The 18,406-nt window shown below is 33.9% G+C and overlaps 1 protein-coding gene across 7 annotated transcripts in view; it reads left to right on the forward strand.

Moving 5' to 3' along the window:
- LOC142983853 (zinc finger protein castor homolog 1-like) overlaps positions 1-18,406 on the forward strand; it is an 83,197-nt gene that overhangs the window by 22,964 nt on the left and 41,827 nt on the right. The window contains exon 2 of one of the 7 annotated variants that reach the window (XM_076130999.1): positions 592-678. The exons of the other annotated variants lie outside the window; for them this stretch is intronic. The gene's annotated coding sequence lies outside the window, so the exon portion shown is untranslated. The remainder of the gene's footprint in view (positions 1-591; positions 679-18,406) is intronic. 7 annotated transcript variants of the gene reach the window in all.

An 18,406-nucleotide genomic window follows, 5' to 3' on the forward strand; every position in this document is an offset into this window, starting at 1 on the left:
TAATCATTCGTTCACATAATGGCGTTCACTTAATATTCCATTTTCGAAAATATTTGAATCGTCATGCTCGTTCCATTCCATTGTGTCGGCGTTCGGCTATCTGATTTTAAATTTGGAAGGCGATCGATCTCTTATTGGTTGGAACGTTTGAATTCGGAACTTAATTGTGGTTGGTGTTAATTAAATTAATTGAAATCGATTCGCGCTTCGCAAGTCCAGTTACTGATAATGTTTCATTTGGATTGAACTAAATTATTTTAATTATGTATGTCCCTTTTATTCAAATAGGATGAGCAGAGGTCCTCGATTATAAGTCACCATAAGCTCTACCATGACTCTACCTACTTATTTTCTATGTTCAGGTCTACCATGGCACACAACCATAATTTACGGTCTTCCATTTCAAATAAGATTAATTGAAAATCAACTGCTTATTAAATAAATCTTTAATGATGAGAAGGTTTTCTCATAAAACCAAATCAAACTAAACAAAGAATCTTATTTGAACTCATAAACTTGCAAGAGAATTCATAAGTTTACAAATCGTCATCATTATTGCAGATCTACTAATGTTTTCATTTTGGTTTCCAGGTATTTCGCCGAGAGCCTTGTATAGAAATTGGCGCGCGATACCATCGACACAAATACAACCGTTTGTCACGAACATACTCGGAAACAGTGAGTCGTTACTACATACTTAATAAAACATTAATAATACCAAACTAGAATCCATTAAAATAATCTCAAAAATTCTTTAAAACTTTTTTGTTGAACTACCCTAAAAAATTAAAATTTCCATTCACTCATTCGTTCACTCTCAAAAATATGCTCTTATTAGACATTTTTTTACCCCTTCCCCTAAAACGTAATTTTATTAAAGTCCCCTCACTGTGAACGATGAGTTTATTTTAAAAATGGAAAGCTTAACGCTCACAAAAATAATTGATGTGACCGGACCCCCTTCGTTAATCTCATTGGCTTTCGGATACCATAGACAAAGCCAAATGTACCTATGTAGTAGTTAGAAGCTACCCCTTAATACCGGAGGGATACTAAATCATCTAAATTGGACCTAGCGCTGAGGGCATTAAACGATGCTTGTGACCTAAGCCTCCCCTGTCCCGACTATGTGATAGCTTTAATGAACGATGCAACGTAAATAACAAACGTATTTCTATAAACTTTCTTTTAAATGCACAACAAAAAATAACACAATGAAGAAAATTACTGGCAGTCTAAACATGGCCTCGCGACCTATTGCTTAACACGTTATTGACATTCCTAGGCTTAATAACGACGTGACATAATTCGAATTCCGAATTCCACTTTTAAATACTAACCAATGATTGGCCTAAAGGTTTCACATTTACAAAAAGCGCTAAAACTCATTGTTTAATTTTCAAATTCGGAATTTCTGGAGCGTTGAACTTTTTTTTTCAACGGTTTTGTGGAGCATCGACACTTTAATTAGAACGTAGCTTTATTCGTTCAATAATTATAATCGAATGTGTATAATTACATTCGAGTATCGAATCGAAACCGGGCGTATTGATATTAAAAATGATGTTTTTGTCTGTCGAACGTTGAAACAAAGCGGCGGTAATTCGTATGAAGTGACTTGCGTTTAGTCAGTTCTTTGTCCGTCCGTCTGTATTCACAAAACGAATATTTAATTTTTTTTCTGTATGAACTTTCCGAACATAATTGTCGTTAATAATCATCGGTTGAGATTAGATATCGATTGTGAATGCAACAATGTGTTGAGGAGTTTAATTTAAAATCTACATTGATTGGGTAACAGACTAACAGTGTAACGGAGATGAAGGAACTCGCCTAATGACCGCCGTATACGGTTCAGTTGAAAAATTAAAAAGCATACAGAATATCGCGACGGTATTGAAGGCGGGACGTTTTATCAGCAGTGCAACTTACACTCACTAAGTCCCAAAAGTGTATGTTGTCATGAATAATTTATGAACAACTTTATACTTCCCGGCCTGGTTTCACCACAAAAGCGAACGTTTTTGGGAATAAATTCATCGAAAAACGCCTTTTATACAGCATTAACATTATTTATGTTCCGGCCGAGTGGCGGACACCATGGATCGAAATGTTATTGTCGAAAGTTGCGAGCTCGTTTCCTTGCGGTATTCCACGTGAAAAAAATAAGCACATGCATTCTATTAGGCTTTATTGCTTGGTATTTTTATGAAGACGTTATCAGTATTGAGTACGTCCAATTTATGCGTAGGAAAAAACTGACAAAAGATTTTAACGCGTACTTAGTGTCGTTTATAAGCGGATGAAGCAGATGTTTATATTTTATCATATTCATGGATATTTTCTCCAAAAATGTCGAACAAAAATTGAGCTGAAATCTCAGTGAGATAAAAAGCTTGGATATTTGTAAGAATATTTTCGTTACAAAGTAACAGACTTTATAATAGAGTCGAATAAAATTCGCTCGATGATTGCACCGTGGGACTCTGAAACAATCGCATTGTTCCTCTGTGAAACAAATTCGGGTAATGTTTAATAATAAAAAACGTAACAGTGTTGTTTTTGTCATTCAGATCGATGTCTCACTTGGCACTCGACTGCTGTCATTGTAATTCACCAGCTATCAGCGTGCATTTTTTCTCGCGTAGGAGTATCTGTAATAGATATTTAAAACTGTTCAGAACAAAAACTAAATTAGTTTAAACTGTAAAAACCTTAACACACTCATTTCTACTTAATAGCACGTCATTGAGATATGAATGACATGTTCTTTCATTCGCGAACGCTTTCAACTCGCCGCCAGGATATGCGTCTCTATTTAAATGTGGAACTATGAACCGTTACTAAAACTATCATTAAACGGATATAAGTAACAACACTAAAAATATTCATAAAAAGAACAATCGGAAAACGCCAACACGTCGCAGCGATAACGCAAACGGATTCGAAATTTTAAATAGTTCCATATTCAAACGGCCGATTTCAAATATGGAACGGCGATTGTTTCCCGTTTTCGCTCGTAGTTAGCGTTGGTCCTTAATATGCGGGTTACGCATGCGCAGTTTCACAATGCCACAACTCCGCTGACGTTTTCTATTTTTTTATTGATATTTATGTACCTACATGACTTATTGGTAATTTTAATGTTATATTTCGTATGTAATATTTTATTGCAGGCGGTAGTTTTTTAGTATGAATGACGCAGGTAGTAACAGTGTACGTGCTTTTGACAAGATGTCGGTCTAGCTAGTAATATATTCAGATCCAGTGCTAGAATTTCGGCGCTTTTGTCGCGATAAAATATTCAAAATTTATATTAACATTGATCCGATGCGAAATTCATAAGGTATGATATCTAGTGAATAATTTTCGCAATAAATGTGAATACAACATTGTACGCGCGTAATGTAATCTAATGTAATCAATTACAGAGGATCGTCAGTTAACCCTGCGCGCGGCGCATCACTTGCATTCAGATGGCTTGCATGCGACCGCCACGGCCGCGAGTTAAAATCGCGCGATTCCGCAGAAAACGTGTCGAGGAAACGTATGCAGTGGAAAACTCGCAATAATTCACAACAATCAGTATGCAAGGTATCGATCCAGGGTACGATTCCCGCTCACGTCTTGGTGAAAATATTCGTTCGTGATACGTTAAATATATTTATTATTTCTACTTTCTACACCGTTTTTGGTGAATCAAACGGCCATTATATACTTAAAATATAATTTTGTAGGTTCAATATCGGTATCTGAGTATGGTTTGTGTTCGTTGCGTCAGCTAACGGGAGGTGAATACGGAATGGGCGATCAAATTAAAAGGATTATAGATCGCATTTGAAATAATAAATAGATACTGTATGTGTCTGTCTCCTATTTTGTAATTAAGTGGGTAATCAATGAAATCAAATACATAATTGTTGCCATATACACCTACATTATTTACACAACATGAGCGGGTACACGTTTTATTTAAAGTCGCGCAACGAATACAATTCGTGTTGTGACAACCTTATTTTACAAAAGTTTTTCATTCATACGAGCGTATATTAAAGGGTCAACTCGAGTAGCAGACAGATGAAAACATAACATAGTATAAAAACCACAAGTAGCACCAATAAACAGAGCCCATCAATAAAGTACTAATTTTTTTTTTTTTTTTTTATTCTTTTATTTTAAGGGTCTTTTACATAATTATGCATGCCGGACCCATCGTAACCTAAAAAGTACTAATTTAATTGATTTCACAATCTATCAAAATGCCTTGCCTTTGAAACTTGAACCGTAGAGTCCACTCTACAAAGTCGATATTTGTTTGTAGATGTTAACCATCGCGGTACGCCCGAACAAATTGGTGACTTCCTCGAAGGATTTTTATTTTTATTGATAAAAGCGTCTCTGACGACAATTGATACGGATTTGGCCTTAAATTGGTCGAATCACAGCGGCCTCGGGCTTAGTTACCATGTGGTATTGGACCCTGAGCATTGTAGGGTTAACGAGGACCCTAATTGTGTCGTATGAAGTACTTTGGCCATACATTTTGCTTTCAATAGCAGTTGTGAGTAAATTTTTGTAAGTGCGTAATCTATGTATGTTAAAGTTTACGTTGCAGAAAGACACGAAAATAATAATAATAAATAAAATGAATTTAACCCATTACTGTCCCACTGCTGGGCAAGGGTCTCCTCCCGTAATGAGGGAGGGTTTAGGCCTTGAGTCCTAAAAAGTAGGTCCAGTTAGGTAATTGGAAGCTTGAAAGCTGAACTTAAAATATATTCCTTATGATGTAGTCTTATCATCAATCAGTTTCATAGTACGACAATGGAGTCGGCAACTCCAAAATCAATAAGCACATAGGATAAAACTACCGCCCATTGTAAATTTCAAATATGGCGCGTTTTAATCGCATATTTCGCAATGGCGATCAATAATAGCGTCCCTCGATAACTATAATACTCTGGACACAAACATGCTAAACTTTCACCCTATTTTTGAAACTGTGTAGTGTCAAATTTTCCATCCCCGGTCCACTTACGGCAACCCTTCCCAAAAAAACTAAAAATAAAAAACGAAGGGGACTTTTAAAATCGTTATTATAATCTCGGACGCCATTCTGCCTATATAGGGACGCGCCCTTCAATTTTAAATCTTTTTTTAACAAAAACCCCTTTGATGTTTATGCATTTCGGCAATATCTCCCGCTCGGCTAGATACGCGACATTTGGCCGTTTCGGGGATTTCACCGATGCATATTTTAGATTAAAAAGTTTAATACTCTCTGCCCACAGCAGTCGACTCGGTGCCAATTTATACGATGACAATATATCATATTGGTGTTTCACTTTTGTTGCCGGCCCCACTCTATCATGTCATGAGCGGTCATAGTAATTATATTCTAGCCGGTACGATTGTACGATTGTTGTGAGATGTTGCGCGACGCTAAGACAACAGAGACGTTCGCGAGACAGATGCGGGCCGCGACACAAGCGCGACACGAGCGCAACAAGAGCGCAACATGCAACAATCAGCGCACAAACTAACATCCAATTAATCAACTCATTTAACTAAAAGTCGTGTGGGAAAACGTACCAATGTAACCGACCGACGCATTCCAAATTCGAATGAATCTGAAAGGCGAGCGAGATTTGAAAAGAGAATGAGATTTGAAAATAGAACACGCCATTAGGAGTGAACACAATGGTCTCATTGGTCGATTTGAAAAAGGAACAATTTGTTAAACGTCAAATATGAACTTTTTTATTTGAGATGTAATGAAACGCTCGCCGTGTGATGTCTACTATGTCTAGTACTCACTTACTCACATCTCTAACGTTTTTTGTGTCGGATCGCCGCGCTCGTTTTTCATTTGTTTTGTTACACGTACCGCCGCACTTATTAATGTCAAAATTAAAATAAGAATTCGAGCAAAAGCCAGAAACGCCACCGGCGACAAGATTATTACGTTATTGAGGCGGACTCCGCTACGAAACCGTTCTAATTAATAGCCAACCATGCGAAAATTGACGTACGTACTCGGAGGTACTAGCATAGATATACTTAGCCACGATTCGTTACTTAAAAAAACAATAAAAACCTATACTATGCATAGATTTGTAAAACAGACGGGTGATTCGTGCGTTTTTTTGCGTTCACTGCCTACGCGCTCGCTCTCTGCATTCAATTTAGTTCTGTCAAACTTTCTATCTACGAAACGTTTATCGGGTGATCACAAACACGAGCAATGACATGGAACTATCAATATTTCTAATAACGTTTAAAAACAAAGTTATATTAGTTTCTTATACGAATGAGGCGGCCATATTAATCATTGGAACGAATTTCCGTGCGCCATGTCATACGGAGTTCGTTTATTAAAAATGTGACGTATCAAGATCAACATCTCTTCGTGTGAGAGGGACGGGTGTATGTGTAAGTGAGTCGTGCGAGAGGGACCGACATGTGCTGACATTTCAACGGGTCATCAACCCTACAGGCGTCCTGCTCTAACGAGAATTCGAAGATTTGATTTGAATTGTTCTTAATTTGAAATATTGGCCCGGACAACGAAATTTTATATGTACACACATTTTTTTATTTAACCTGCTTTATTAAAATTTATTTAATAGATATGGTTGTATGAGCTTCCGTTTTATATTTTAATGGGTCGGCTACTCGATAGAAGTATGTAAATTGTATAAAAACATAACTTTTATGACTACAAAGATTGTTAATGGCGGCGATGTCGGTCGCTTTTCGTAAACGGCGAGGTTCAAAAAACCTTTTTTTTTGTTGGCAATATTACGGATATAGATTGTTGTATCATTATGAATAATAAGTTTTATGATTAAGAACATTAATATTCTGTTGTGTTTTTTGTGTTTGTAACTCGATTCTGATTATAGATAAGGCTTTCTGACTATTTAATGTGATATCCTGAATAACTATTGTTGTATAGTTCCTGCTTATACCCGTAGTGTTAGTTGGTACAATATGTCACACCACCATATCTGATGTCATCATTTACTTCCAAAAAACTTAATTACCGCGACAAATGAATTGGGTTCTATAATTGCCCATCTATCCATTTACACGCCTCAATTAAGGCTGCTTAACAAGGATATGACACGGTCACGAAAACGGAAAAAAACTTCATAGTAAATTGTATTTAATTTCGACATCCACCTAAGTAAATAAAAGTAAATTATCTTTTAGCTACCAACTTTTAAACTGTGTCTTACCATTGTGCAGGAAAAACAAACATATTTTCAATACTCGACACTTCTTTACAACCCCATAAAGATTTTATTTTCTAAGGAAATAGACTACATCCTACAAGGCTCTACCTCTTATTATAAAGCATAATTTCATCAAAACCAAATTGTTTAGCAGTTGAAACACAATCGACAAGCAGACTCTCAAACATAAAAAAGAAAATGTAAATGACTCACAAAAGAAAAAAAGCAACTTTCATATAATGTCACAAGCATAATCTCTATACAAAGTATAATACCGAATTAAAATGCACGTACACAGTTCTATTAAAAACAAAAGTAACAAAATGGACGAACTATACAAGAATCATAAGGGCTTCATAACTGGTCCCTACGCCCTTTTATGGCGAAGTAATCCTATTGTATTGCATTCGTGTGTGTTGCATGAATACATATAACTTTAAAAATGTGTTCAATCATTAATTTCGTAAGTAATTGAACTCAGATCTGCAGCAAAAAGGTTTTATTTCCACGAAACTGATGTAAAAGAGACGCTACACTGGTTTTTAAGAAAATGGACGCAGAAAAACTGTTTTCTTGTTTCTTGCAATGATATATACGATATCGTTGATTCAATATGAATAATTGTAATGTATATCACTATTTCGTAGTATGTTTGTTTTTTTACTTGTAAACGCTGAATTGTAATATCTTGGATGTTTTATACGAGTGTGATTGGTTGGAAAATTATTCCATGGTTACTTATCTGCGGAAAAAAAGTCTGCAATAATACAACTTTACTCAAAAAAATGGAGCATTTTCTTAGGAATTGCTTACTTTTCTGTATCCTTAAGAATTTTGACAATCTAGAATGTCTGAAATGTGTGATTGATTCGAAAATTATTCTAGAAGACTTACTTACAATGCAACTACACCTACAAAAATGGGGTATTTTCTTTGAAATCGCATACTTTTCTATATCTCAAATAATTTTGGCAATCTAAAATGTATCAGATTTTTAGTAATTGCAATCAAAAGTAAAGCGTTTATCCCGCTTCATGTACAATCATCTTAAAATGCACCGATCGAATGACGTCGCCAACAACGAATTTATACGTTCATAAGATTCTTTTGTCAAATTTACGCCGCAGTTTCGTATACGAGTCTCCGAGTGTACGGCGGATTCTTTAACGAAATCATTTGACGTGAAACTTTTTATCGGCCGTTATTACACATCACTACTCGCGTTTTAAGATGTTTTCACGATGTCTTTGATTAGAAGAAATACTTGGGAATAGAGTTTTTCAAGCATTTATCCAACAATTTTAATTGTTTTCAAAAGACAGCCGCTGGAGACAGTAAAAGCTTGTTTTAACACTAGAAAGATAGTCTGCGTAAAAAAATGCATCGCTGTGTGTTTCGGACATTTCGTATGGCGTACTTGTAAATAAGGTAAATTGCACCGAATTTGAAATTATAAGCGTGAGTCATTTTTACGCATGAGTATCTTTTCACTACTATAAAATATCATTATCTTTCTAGGGTTAACAGTTTTTCAACGTTACCATAACTAGTTATATTCAAACAATCTAAAAGAAAGCAAAACAAATTCCGTTGGATAATTACTTAAAAAAATAACAGTCGAAAACGCATTCATCATTTATCTTAGTTCGATATCGGCTACTTGGACAGTTGAGTTTTCTATTATTCATTAGCCATTGTTGGACTGCAGCGGTCTGAAATTCGGTGGCCAGTACTACATTAATAATTACTTCTCAAAATAATGCTAAGTTTGATCCACGATTGTGATAAGAGTTGCCACAGAGTAATTTTAACAGTACGGGTTTGTACACCTACTACTACTGCTATTGAAGACAGTTGGATCGTGATGGGTACTTTGATGTAGTAACATAGTAGTTTTAATGAGTAAGTTAATTGAATATTTTAAAGAAGCGTTATATTTTGAAAAATGCCTAGATATAAGTATGGTCTAAGAATGGTCGATGTAATAATGAAGACTGTTAAATGTAATGTCCCAACACGCACTAGGTCAGTGTTGTGGACTCAAGGCTTAACACCTAAGAAGGAGACCCTTGCCCAGCAGTGGGACATTTGTTGTTAAACAAAACTAAGCACAAAATAAATAAATATAAACATGTGAAAGAAGAGTGGCTTTTTGTGGGCTTAAATTTCAAAAATACAACAGTTAGTTGCTTAAAAAACTTAGAACTACTAACCCGCAGTTACTAAGGTACATTTAGCGGTAGTTTATTTTTTCAATTGCTTTAACTCATATAAAAAAAAACGCTATTGAATAGATAAACTACCGCTAAATGTACTTCAGAAACCGGGCATCAGTTAGTTGCTTATGAATGTTTGGTGTACACCCGTGTGTAAACTTAGATATAAAATATTTTTTCGCAATAGTTTTCTACCTATTCTACCTACTGTCTCCTCTACACTAATAATCTATACATTTAATTAATTTCATGCAGTGTCAGGACCAATCACACGTGTTTATTTCGGCCATAGATCAGAGCTACAGACGTGCCGTGACAGTCCATGTCTGATGTAACTCGTTTGATAAAAATAATGTATTGTTTCGTTCTACTAAATAAATAGTTTCGGCGATAATTTGTTATTTGTGATTAGTTTTTAATGAAGTCAAGCGGATAGATTTAGCTTCTGTGCATAAAAAACAACATAGGTATATAAAATCATGCCTTCTGCCCACTGGGGAGGTAGAAACCAGACTTAATAGTAAAATATTGTTGATATTAATAATGAAATAAGTTTAATTCTTTTGGCTTACACGATGCAACAGGCATACTACGTTTTTCAAATGTAAAGGTCCGAAAGCGCCCCTTTTTTTCAGTCATAGTAAATTTTATCGTTCTTTTTGGCTATTATTTCGTGCCTTTATAACTTCAAATTTATTATAATCACCTAAAACTAATAGAAATATCTCAGAAACACGTCAATACAAAACAATTTGAAACATATTATCGTAACCGCATTGTACGAACTATTTGGTATCATTTCACAATCTAGGCTGCAGAAGTTTTTAGTCTAAACGTAGACTAACTGGGCAATAATTAGCTTTATCTAGGAGAATATCTTTGTATCGACTTTGTATTTGCATTGTGACACTACGACCCCGGCCATTGATAACAAGAATAACTAGATACATGGTTTTCGTATAACTGTTATTTCGACTTTCGTTATAAGTTATAACTTAGGTGTGGAAAAATAACTTAAAAAACGGTTGTGAAGAAAAATAGTTATTAAAAAAAGTATTTAAACTGTTATTCGTAGAATATGAAAGATTTCACTTCTTCCCTGATTTCTTTGTATCTTTATATCATATACAAGCAGAGTTTTGGACTTAGTAGACAGTTAAGAGTAAAGTACTTATTAAAATTGTACTAATTAATGTCTTGTAGTTCGCAACTAAATGTTTGATGACGTTTTAAATAAAGACTGCGCTAATTTTGTTCAATATATTTTTACAATTACGCCATACCTTACATAACCAATAAATATAGCTCTTACAAATTATTCTGAGCTAGTTTTTCAATTTACTTGTTCGTGAGGTTGCTATAATAATTACACTAAGTTTATCCATAAAATATGGTAGCTAGTGTCATAATATTCACGTTTCCATAATCAATAACAAGATACCAATTATATAAAATATCAAAATCATATCCAACATCGCTAATGAAGCGGATCTCTTTTATTTTAAACTGGTAACACATAAAAAACCACCAACTCTCAATTATTTGAACTTTAGCAAATTTTATGCAAATAAATATTGTAATTAACGTTATGTTTTATAACATAATCGCTGCAACGCTTACTCAACGAGATCTAATAAATTATAATATCAATTAATAAGTGGCAACATTTTTTGACCATGAACTAATACGTATTCATATTTTTAGCACGACTTTTTACTCGCATATTTTAGCTGCGAAGTTTGAACAAATAAAGTAGCATAATACATTATTGTGTGAAAGGGAACGTTTGCAACTTTTTATTACTTAGTTAAAAAATATTAGGTAGAAAACAAAAGCTTCCAAACTCAAATATGGTAAAGATTGTGAAGAACTGTCATTTCTCCGTCATAATCGCGCTCAATCAGTCATACACAGAAATTGTGTGGCCCGAGGCTGTTACGGTACTCAACACAGTGCTCTAAATACCCTCACTGACAGAAGACACGGAGTTTGATGGAAAATAGTTGTTACACACCTTTTTTGATAGTGTAATTATTTAGAGATTAAAGTTTAACGCGCAAAAAGTAATAATACTAACTAATCTTATTTTAAACGTAATCTTTTTTAATGACAGCCTTTTGATAGGTTTGACTCAAAATGGCGGTCGTTTTTTGAATAGACGTTAAATACGTCAAGATTTTTGACGAAACTAACCTCAGATTTTGATGATAACCTTAGGTTAAGAGTAAGTTGTTGTTTTCTCTTAGAATCAACTTACGATCTTCAATTGATAAATAAAGAATATTATTTTCTTTGGAGATTAGCATATGTAGTTATAAAAACAGTGAAATTAAAGACAATACATGATTTTAACATGAAGTGTTTCTTTTGTACATTGAAATGACAAAATCGTTTGTGTAAATATGCGGGTAGATGTAATTTTTTCGTCGCCATCTTGAAGTGTTTGACGTCGTTGAGATTTGAGGATAGAAATAAATATACTCGAATGTAGATAAGTTTAAAGTGCTCTTGTATTGTACCTATTTGTTTTTTCCACACATAAAAGTTATCTTGTGGATATATTTTGATGTTTCGAGATGATACTTCAAAGGGCTGAGGTTTTAAGGGATTTTTCTATAATCGACTAGTTTGATAGAGTTTATTTAGTGAATAATATATTTATATTATGTCGATTTAGTAGTTAGCAGTTATAGTAATTAATTTTGCTCCTGTAAAAAGGGTTTTCTTGTGTAGTAGTTGTATTTTGTCATATCAAAGTAGTATTTATATTTAAAACAAATACTCAAGTTCTCTTATTTTTCTCGTTTTTTCCTCATAAACCTTTGTATTGTGTACAATATAATAATAATAGTCAATATTCCTCCGAGTATTATGAATAGCCCAGTGAATGGGATTCCTCGGCCCATAGAGTCATAGACCCTACATCCGTTTATCTCTATGATAAATCGCGGTTAATTTAACATACTTAAACCTATAGTAAAAGTAGTACTAACCAGTTCTTAGGTTTTAACTTCCAAAATAGTCTTTAGCACGTTCTATGTCGATTTCCGTTGCCCATGATATATAGATGTGAATTAATTACTCAAGAATGTAAGTAATTATAAATAATCGTGCCCTTATTTCCTTCAACGGGAGATTTTACATGAATTTTCTTAACCTTGACAATTTCAAGAATTAGGCTAGCGATCATTTCCTGACAGGAAAACTCATTATTTCTGACCGGATTTTGCCATCAATCTGTTTGCCAACAAATGCATGCAATTAACAAAACTAGGAACCTATGAATTAGTATTCAAATACTTGTACACGCATGAGTGTAATTGTACCATAATCATATATCTAATCACAATGTACATTACGTATGTGTTCGAATAGAAATCGTTGTAACAGGATTCGTTACAAAAACTAACAATGTATTATCAGATAGAGGTCTGGCCCCTACGGCGACTCGCCACTCACTGATCAAATCGATTCCAAGTTCAAACCTCACGTATGTCGTGGAATTCGAATTTCAAAAACCATAATGATTGATTGTCAACCAATGACAATCGCGTACCTATTCAAATTCTATTCCAATTTGAATGTGGAACTGGTTCTTTTTCCTGTAGCGACGTGACGCGTGCCAGCAACAATTCCATAGACACAACAATGAGCAATTACTTTTATAACGAATTTTTTTTTCGTATATTTTATTGTTTTATTGTCTGTACAAATAATGATAAAAATGTAATTGACGGCGCCTACCTACGTATGTATTACGTAAGAGAAGTTCGAGAATTGAATAAGAAATATTATAGCTTGCTGGAAAATAGCTTCTGTTTAAAATCGAAATACGTTACCATCATAAAGAAACATGTTCAATAACTCAAGTCTCAAACGATTCTATCAATGGTCTAGCTTTCGACGTTAATAAATGTCAACTTAGCCCTCCACGAGCGGACAAGATGATGACATTTAAACGAAGTGGACAATTAAGTCATAAATAACAGACCAAACATGGCGAATTTGAGACCACATATTAAGCAGCATTCTGCCGCATCGACTCGTATGCAAAAGACGATTAATTAATACGAGAATATCCTTCCATATCAGTCGTTACATAAACTTTTTTCACTGAACTTTTAACGCACAGGAAAGTAATCTAATATTCCTACAAGTAGTATAGTTAAGAAGGCCATATGTTTATCTTATAATTACCGCGTGCGTGTGTGCGTGTTAGCTTCCATGTGGGCGTATAAGTACGTAATTAAAGTATGGAAATAGTAATATAACTTTTGAAGTGTTTTCACTATAAAACGTTCGAGTGGCTGGGAACATACGAGTGAACGAACTCACTAGATTTTTTCCCCCCTTCTGTTATAATAACAGCTCTGTTTACCGATGGCGTCTGTTATTCCTTTTTTGAATTTCTTCAAACTGTACATGCATTAATTCTAGGAACGGGTGAGTGATTGACGCTACGTATCATACGCCGTTCTGAATGAACGATTCACATTTTTGAATGAAGAACTCGTGAATTATCGTTCGGCGAATACCCGCAACATAAAACTCAATAATCAAGTAAATCATACTTCTAATATCGATTACCTAGTAACGTTCGATAATTCAACAGTATAGTGATGTAATAGTATTTTTGAACTCGATAATCGACTTTTTTCCTAATCGAGCGGTCGGATTGTTTATTGCCAAAGCGGTTTGTACCGGTAATTTGTGTGTTGCGAAATTTGACTCGGTCTGTTAGTGAGATCATTAATCTTGCGTTGATCCGAAACTGTCTGTTTGTTTGAAAAATGTATGCTCTTGTCGAAACTGGAACGGTGACGTCACACACCTTCAGGTGATAATTAACAAGATTAGAATAAAAAATATACCATATGGCATTGTTTTTATTAAGTATCGTATGAATTATGAAGTAGCAAAATGTTAGATAAGGAAAATTAATTGTGAACGTGTTTAATGTCAGCAGACAATGTCAAGAGGGCGATCGATCAATTGCCTTCATTGTATTCAAGCATTTGAATTGTGTGTTTCTAAGCTTTATTACAAAACGGTCGCTTCTACTTAAAATTATACTTGATGAATGTAATGTTCGAAGCCTACGTAAAGATTTCACTATTGAACCAACGCCCAAACTATAAAGTGAATGAAAAAATATGTAGGACAATAGCACGCGCGCTCGAGCCGCCGGCTTCGGGGTAATTGAAAATAATAATTGAATTCGCATTAAGAATACAAAATTTGAATAATACCAGCGCATGTTTGAACGCGCAGCCGAAGTAACGTGAACTAACATTTCGATTAGTAAAGAACTCGACTCGATTCTTAATGATCCGGAACCGAATAGTATACAGACTATACAAGACTACTGACATAATGCACCTTTATCACGAGAAAAACTAAGCGATAAGTTATTTATAGCTAATTTATTTATCTAAACCCCTTGCTTTGTGTAATTCCGAGGAAAAACGTGTCTAGAATTGAAGTAAACAATGTAATTGGCAAATTACGTTAGGGTGAAAGTCTAATAAAAGTCTGTTTATACAAAAACCTGACAGCTCAAGTTGTATTTCAACTAACGAAGTTTTTTAAAGAAAGATCAAACTAAAAACTATGACAATTTGTATATGTTTCTATTTCACGGAATACGGTACTGCAGCTGTTGTAAATTGACGTAGTTGACTTGTTAGAACATACAGACAGTTTCTCTTAAATGAAAAATGTCAACCAAATGTCGAATCAACTTAGCTATCGGCCCGATCAAACGATCCGGTTTTACATTTTAAAACTCTTCGTACATCAATCTCGAATAAATACCTACATAATATAGTCGAGTATGTATCGAGTCGCATTGTCGCAACACTAGCGCACTGTTCTTTTTTTTATAAAGTTAAAATTTGAATTTGGAATCGTGTGTGCTCTATTGTGTAGCAAATGGAATTCATTGTACTATACATTGCGTACTAACCAGTGTTAGTTGAGCCCTTCTCCCACCTCACTAGTACGACATCGAGCTTTTACTAAACTGGACAAGTTTATGGTCGAAACATTTTGCAAAATATTCAATAGATCTTTGCTGATATATTTTTTTATTAGACGATTTACGAAATATTGCATGTAGAGTAGTTACACAACGACCTACTTGCGATTTTTACAAACAAGTTATTGATATGTAATAAAATTGTCAATTACTTGTAAAAACATTTATTTTGATAGATAGGTTTCGTTGCAACAAGAATTTCTTAAAACAACCTAGTTTTTGCGTTAATAAAACGCCTAGATTTTAAGTGTTAATTGCGCGAAACTTGTAAAGTGACTTTCCATTATTAGAATGGAATTATTGGAAACCTTTTAAAAACTGTTCCAAATTCCAATATCTAGAGATGCGACCGTTAAAGTTAACTGTAGGAAAGTGTAATAGATATTAAATTTTATAACTATATATAATAACTGCTTCTGATTGTAGAAGTGCGTGTAGTTAGAATGTGTGTCTGTGTGTCTGTGTGTGTTTGTGCGCAATCGGTCGGACGTGAGCCGGGTGCCAATAACAATACACTTACACCGGATATTTATGAATTTAAATAAGAAAGTGTTAGGAATTTAATGATAGTAGTTCGAGGTAACCGTGTGCCTTCCTGGTGTTCGCTTATTAAACATATATTTATTTATCGCCGCCATTTTATTGTTTACTACTTATACACATGACGGTTGAGTTTTCGTTTTGAAATTACAAATTGCGTCACGTTTTTAGTTTTAATGGCGTTTAATGTTTTATTAATATTATTGTAGCTACTGTTTACTCAAATAAAAAAATACTTAGAAATCCCTATTGACCTACGTCGAATGTTTTAATTAACTTTACAGCCGTCACTTTCAAAGTAATTTTACAGTATTATACTAACTCTTATGACGTCATAAGAGTTAAGCAGTAACAATAAGCATACAGTATTCAAAGCGAGTTCTCAGTAGGCGAATAGATCGAGATTACTACAGGAAACGGGTACCGTTAACTAAACACTTTTGTAAAACGATACCGCACGTAATTTCATAATAAAATCTAATAGTTGGCCAACGCAAGCAACTCATGCCTAATTAGGCTACATATGACAGCTACAAGGCGTGGCCTCTTATATATAAACTGTGTGACATACGGACGCACAACTCGACGGTAATTCTCCTTTGTATGCTAAATAGTGAATTATCTAGCCTCTCGAAATTGTAATCTTAAAACTTGCTTGGAATTTCTTCATCTGTTGTTTAAATTGTGGAGCGATCGTAATACCGTGATGGGTATTTGTCAGTTTGTCGTTTGATCGCCAAGAGTGGTTCTATTCAGGTCAATTTTAAGCTCCGATAAAAAAATACTTATACAATTATCATTTCGTATCTACAGTTTTATACTCTGTGGAATTTGGGCTCGTAATTCAATAACATTTGAAATTAGAATAGCTGATTCAAATACCGCGGTTTTCAAAATTCGAATTAGAACGTTAATTTAAATTCCATATTTAAATCACTATTCGATTGTACGTTGCATGTAAATTCCAATTTCAAAATCTATTTTGCGGTTGCATTTATGTAATTAAATTGTTTTGTCAATACAATAGGCCTGAAAAAAGACATTGGCAATTCAGGTCATAGAATTTAGAACTCAATTAGGTTTAACATGAATTCTACCGTTAGGTACCAAGTTCGATTTAGAACAATACAATGTATGTTACTTTTTCTTTAGATAAAGAGAGTTAAATTAATTACAAATGTTTTAATACTAATTAGTGTTTGTTAACGGTTTGTCTATGTACATGTAATAGCTTTCTTATTTATAACTTGTGTAACTGGTTCAAAACCGGAAGTGGTTATATTTCGCTCTTATTACATATAATTATGTACTTACTCATCATAGAAATACTTTAAGTTTTAATTTAGATTTTAAAGTATTAATAGTATGACATATCATTAGAAACATTCTTAAGTTTACCATTTGTATGACTTAATATAAATAAAATTATATTAAAATAATGCGATCCGTGAAAGTAAGCCCAAAAGATAACTCTAATATTTAAAGGTAAACTTTTAAATTAGTTATTACTAAAATTGAACAAATATTATGTTAGCATAATAGAAAATGCGGCTGTGTACAAGCGCAACTACAGAAAATTTTCAGCAAAATGTATATAATTTCTACAATGATTAGTTTCGAAGCTTTAAAGTGATAGCAAAATGTAGTTATTTTCTACCGCGATTAGTCTAAGCTTTATAGTTAAATAAATGAGTCACGCATATCAAAAACGTTATCAAATCAATTAAGATTGATAAGTTACTCAATTAATAAAATAAGCAGATTGCTGCGTGTGTGGTTGTTGGTTGCGCAACCAAGCAACCAGCAACCAGCCGGCAACCAGTTGTGACAAAACGTGATGTAAAGCTTAACGCATTGTTTTTGATACTTGATGTGATTAGAAATTAATACTTTTATATTTTTGATACTTGAATTTCATTAATAGATTAGTTTTGGGGATTTCGAAAGATTGTATTGTTGGCTAAGTGTAGATTTACAATGGTTGTTTGTTTGTATGTTTGTACAAGACTGTGATAGTAATTTTTAGTGCGAAAGTTGTGTATAAATACATGCTTTTTAATTATTATGTATTTTAATTATAATTGAAGCTACTAACTCCCGGTTTTTAAGGTTCATTTAGCGGTAGTTTATCTATTCAATAGCGTAAACTCATATAAAAAGGCGCTATTGAATAGATAAACTACCACTAAATGTACTCAGAAACTAAAGGAATACTTAACCAAAAATATCGTTGAATTTAAGTTTTAATTAGTTTGTCAATTATAAAGTTAAGTTCTCAAAATTTGTACTACATAAACAAACATAAGTTCCAATAATTTAAATTCATAAATAATGTCGTTGTTTATAAAACTTGTAGGTCATATGTTTACTCAAGT

This window comes from Anticarsia gemmatalis, chromosome 25 (genome assembly GCF_050436995.1).
Source record: "Anticarsia gemmatalis isolate Benzon Research Colony breed Stoneville strain chromosome 25, ilAntGemm2 primary, whole genome shotgun sequence".
NCBI lineage: Eukaryota > Metazoa > Arthropoda > Insecta > Lepidoptera > Erebidae > Anticarsia > Anticarsia gemmatalis.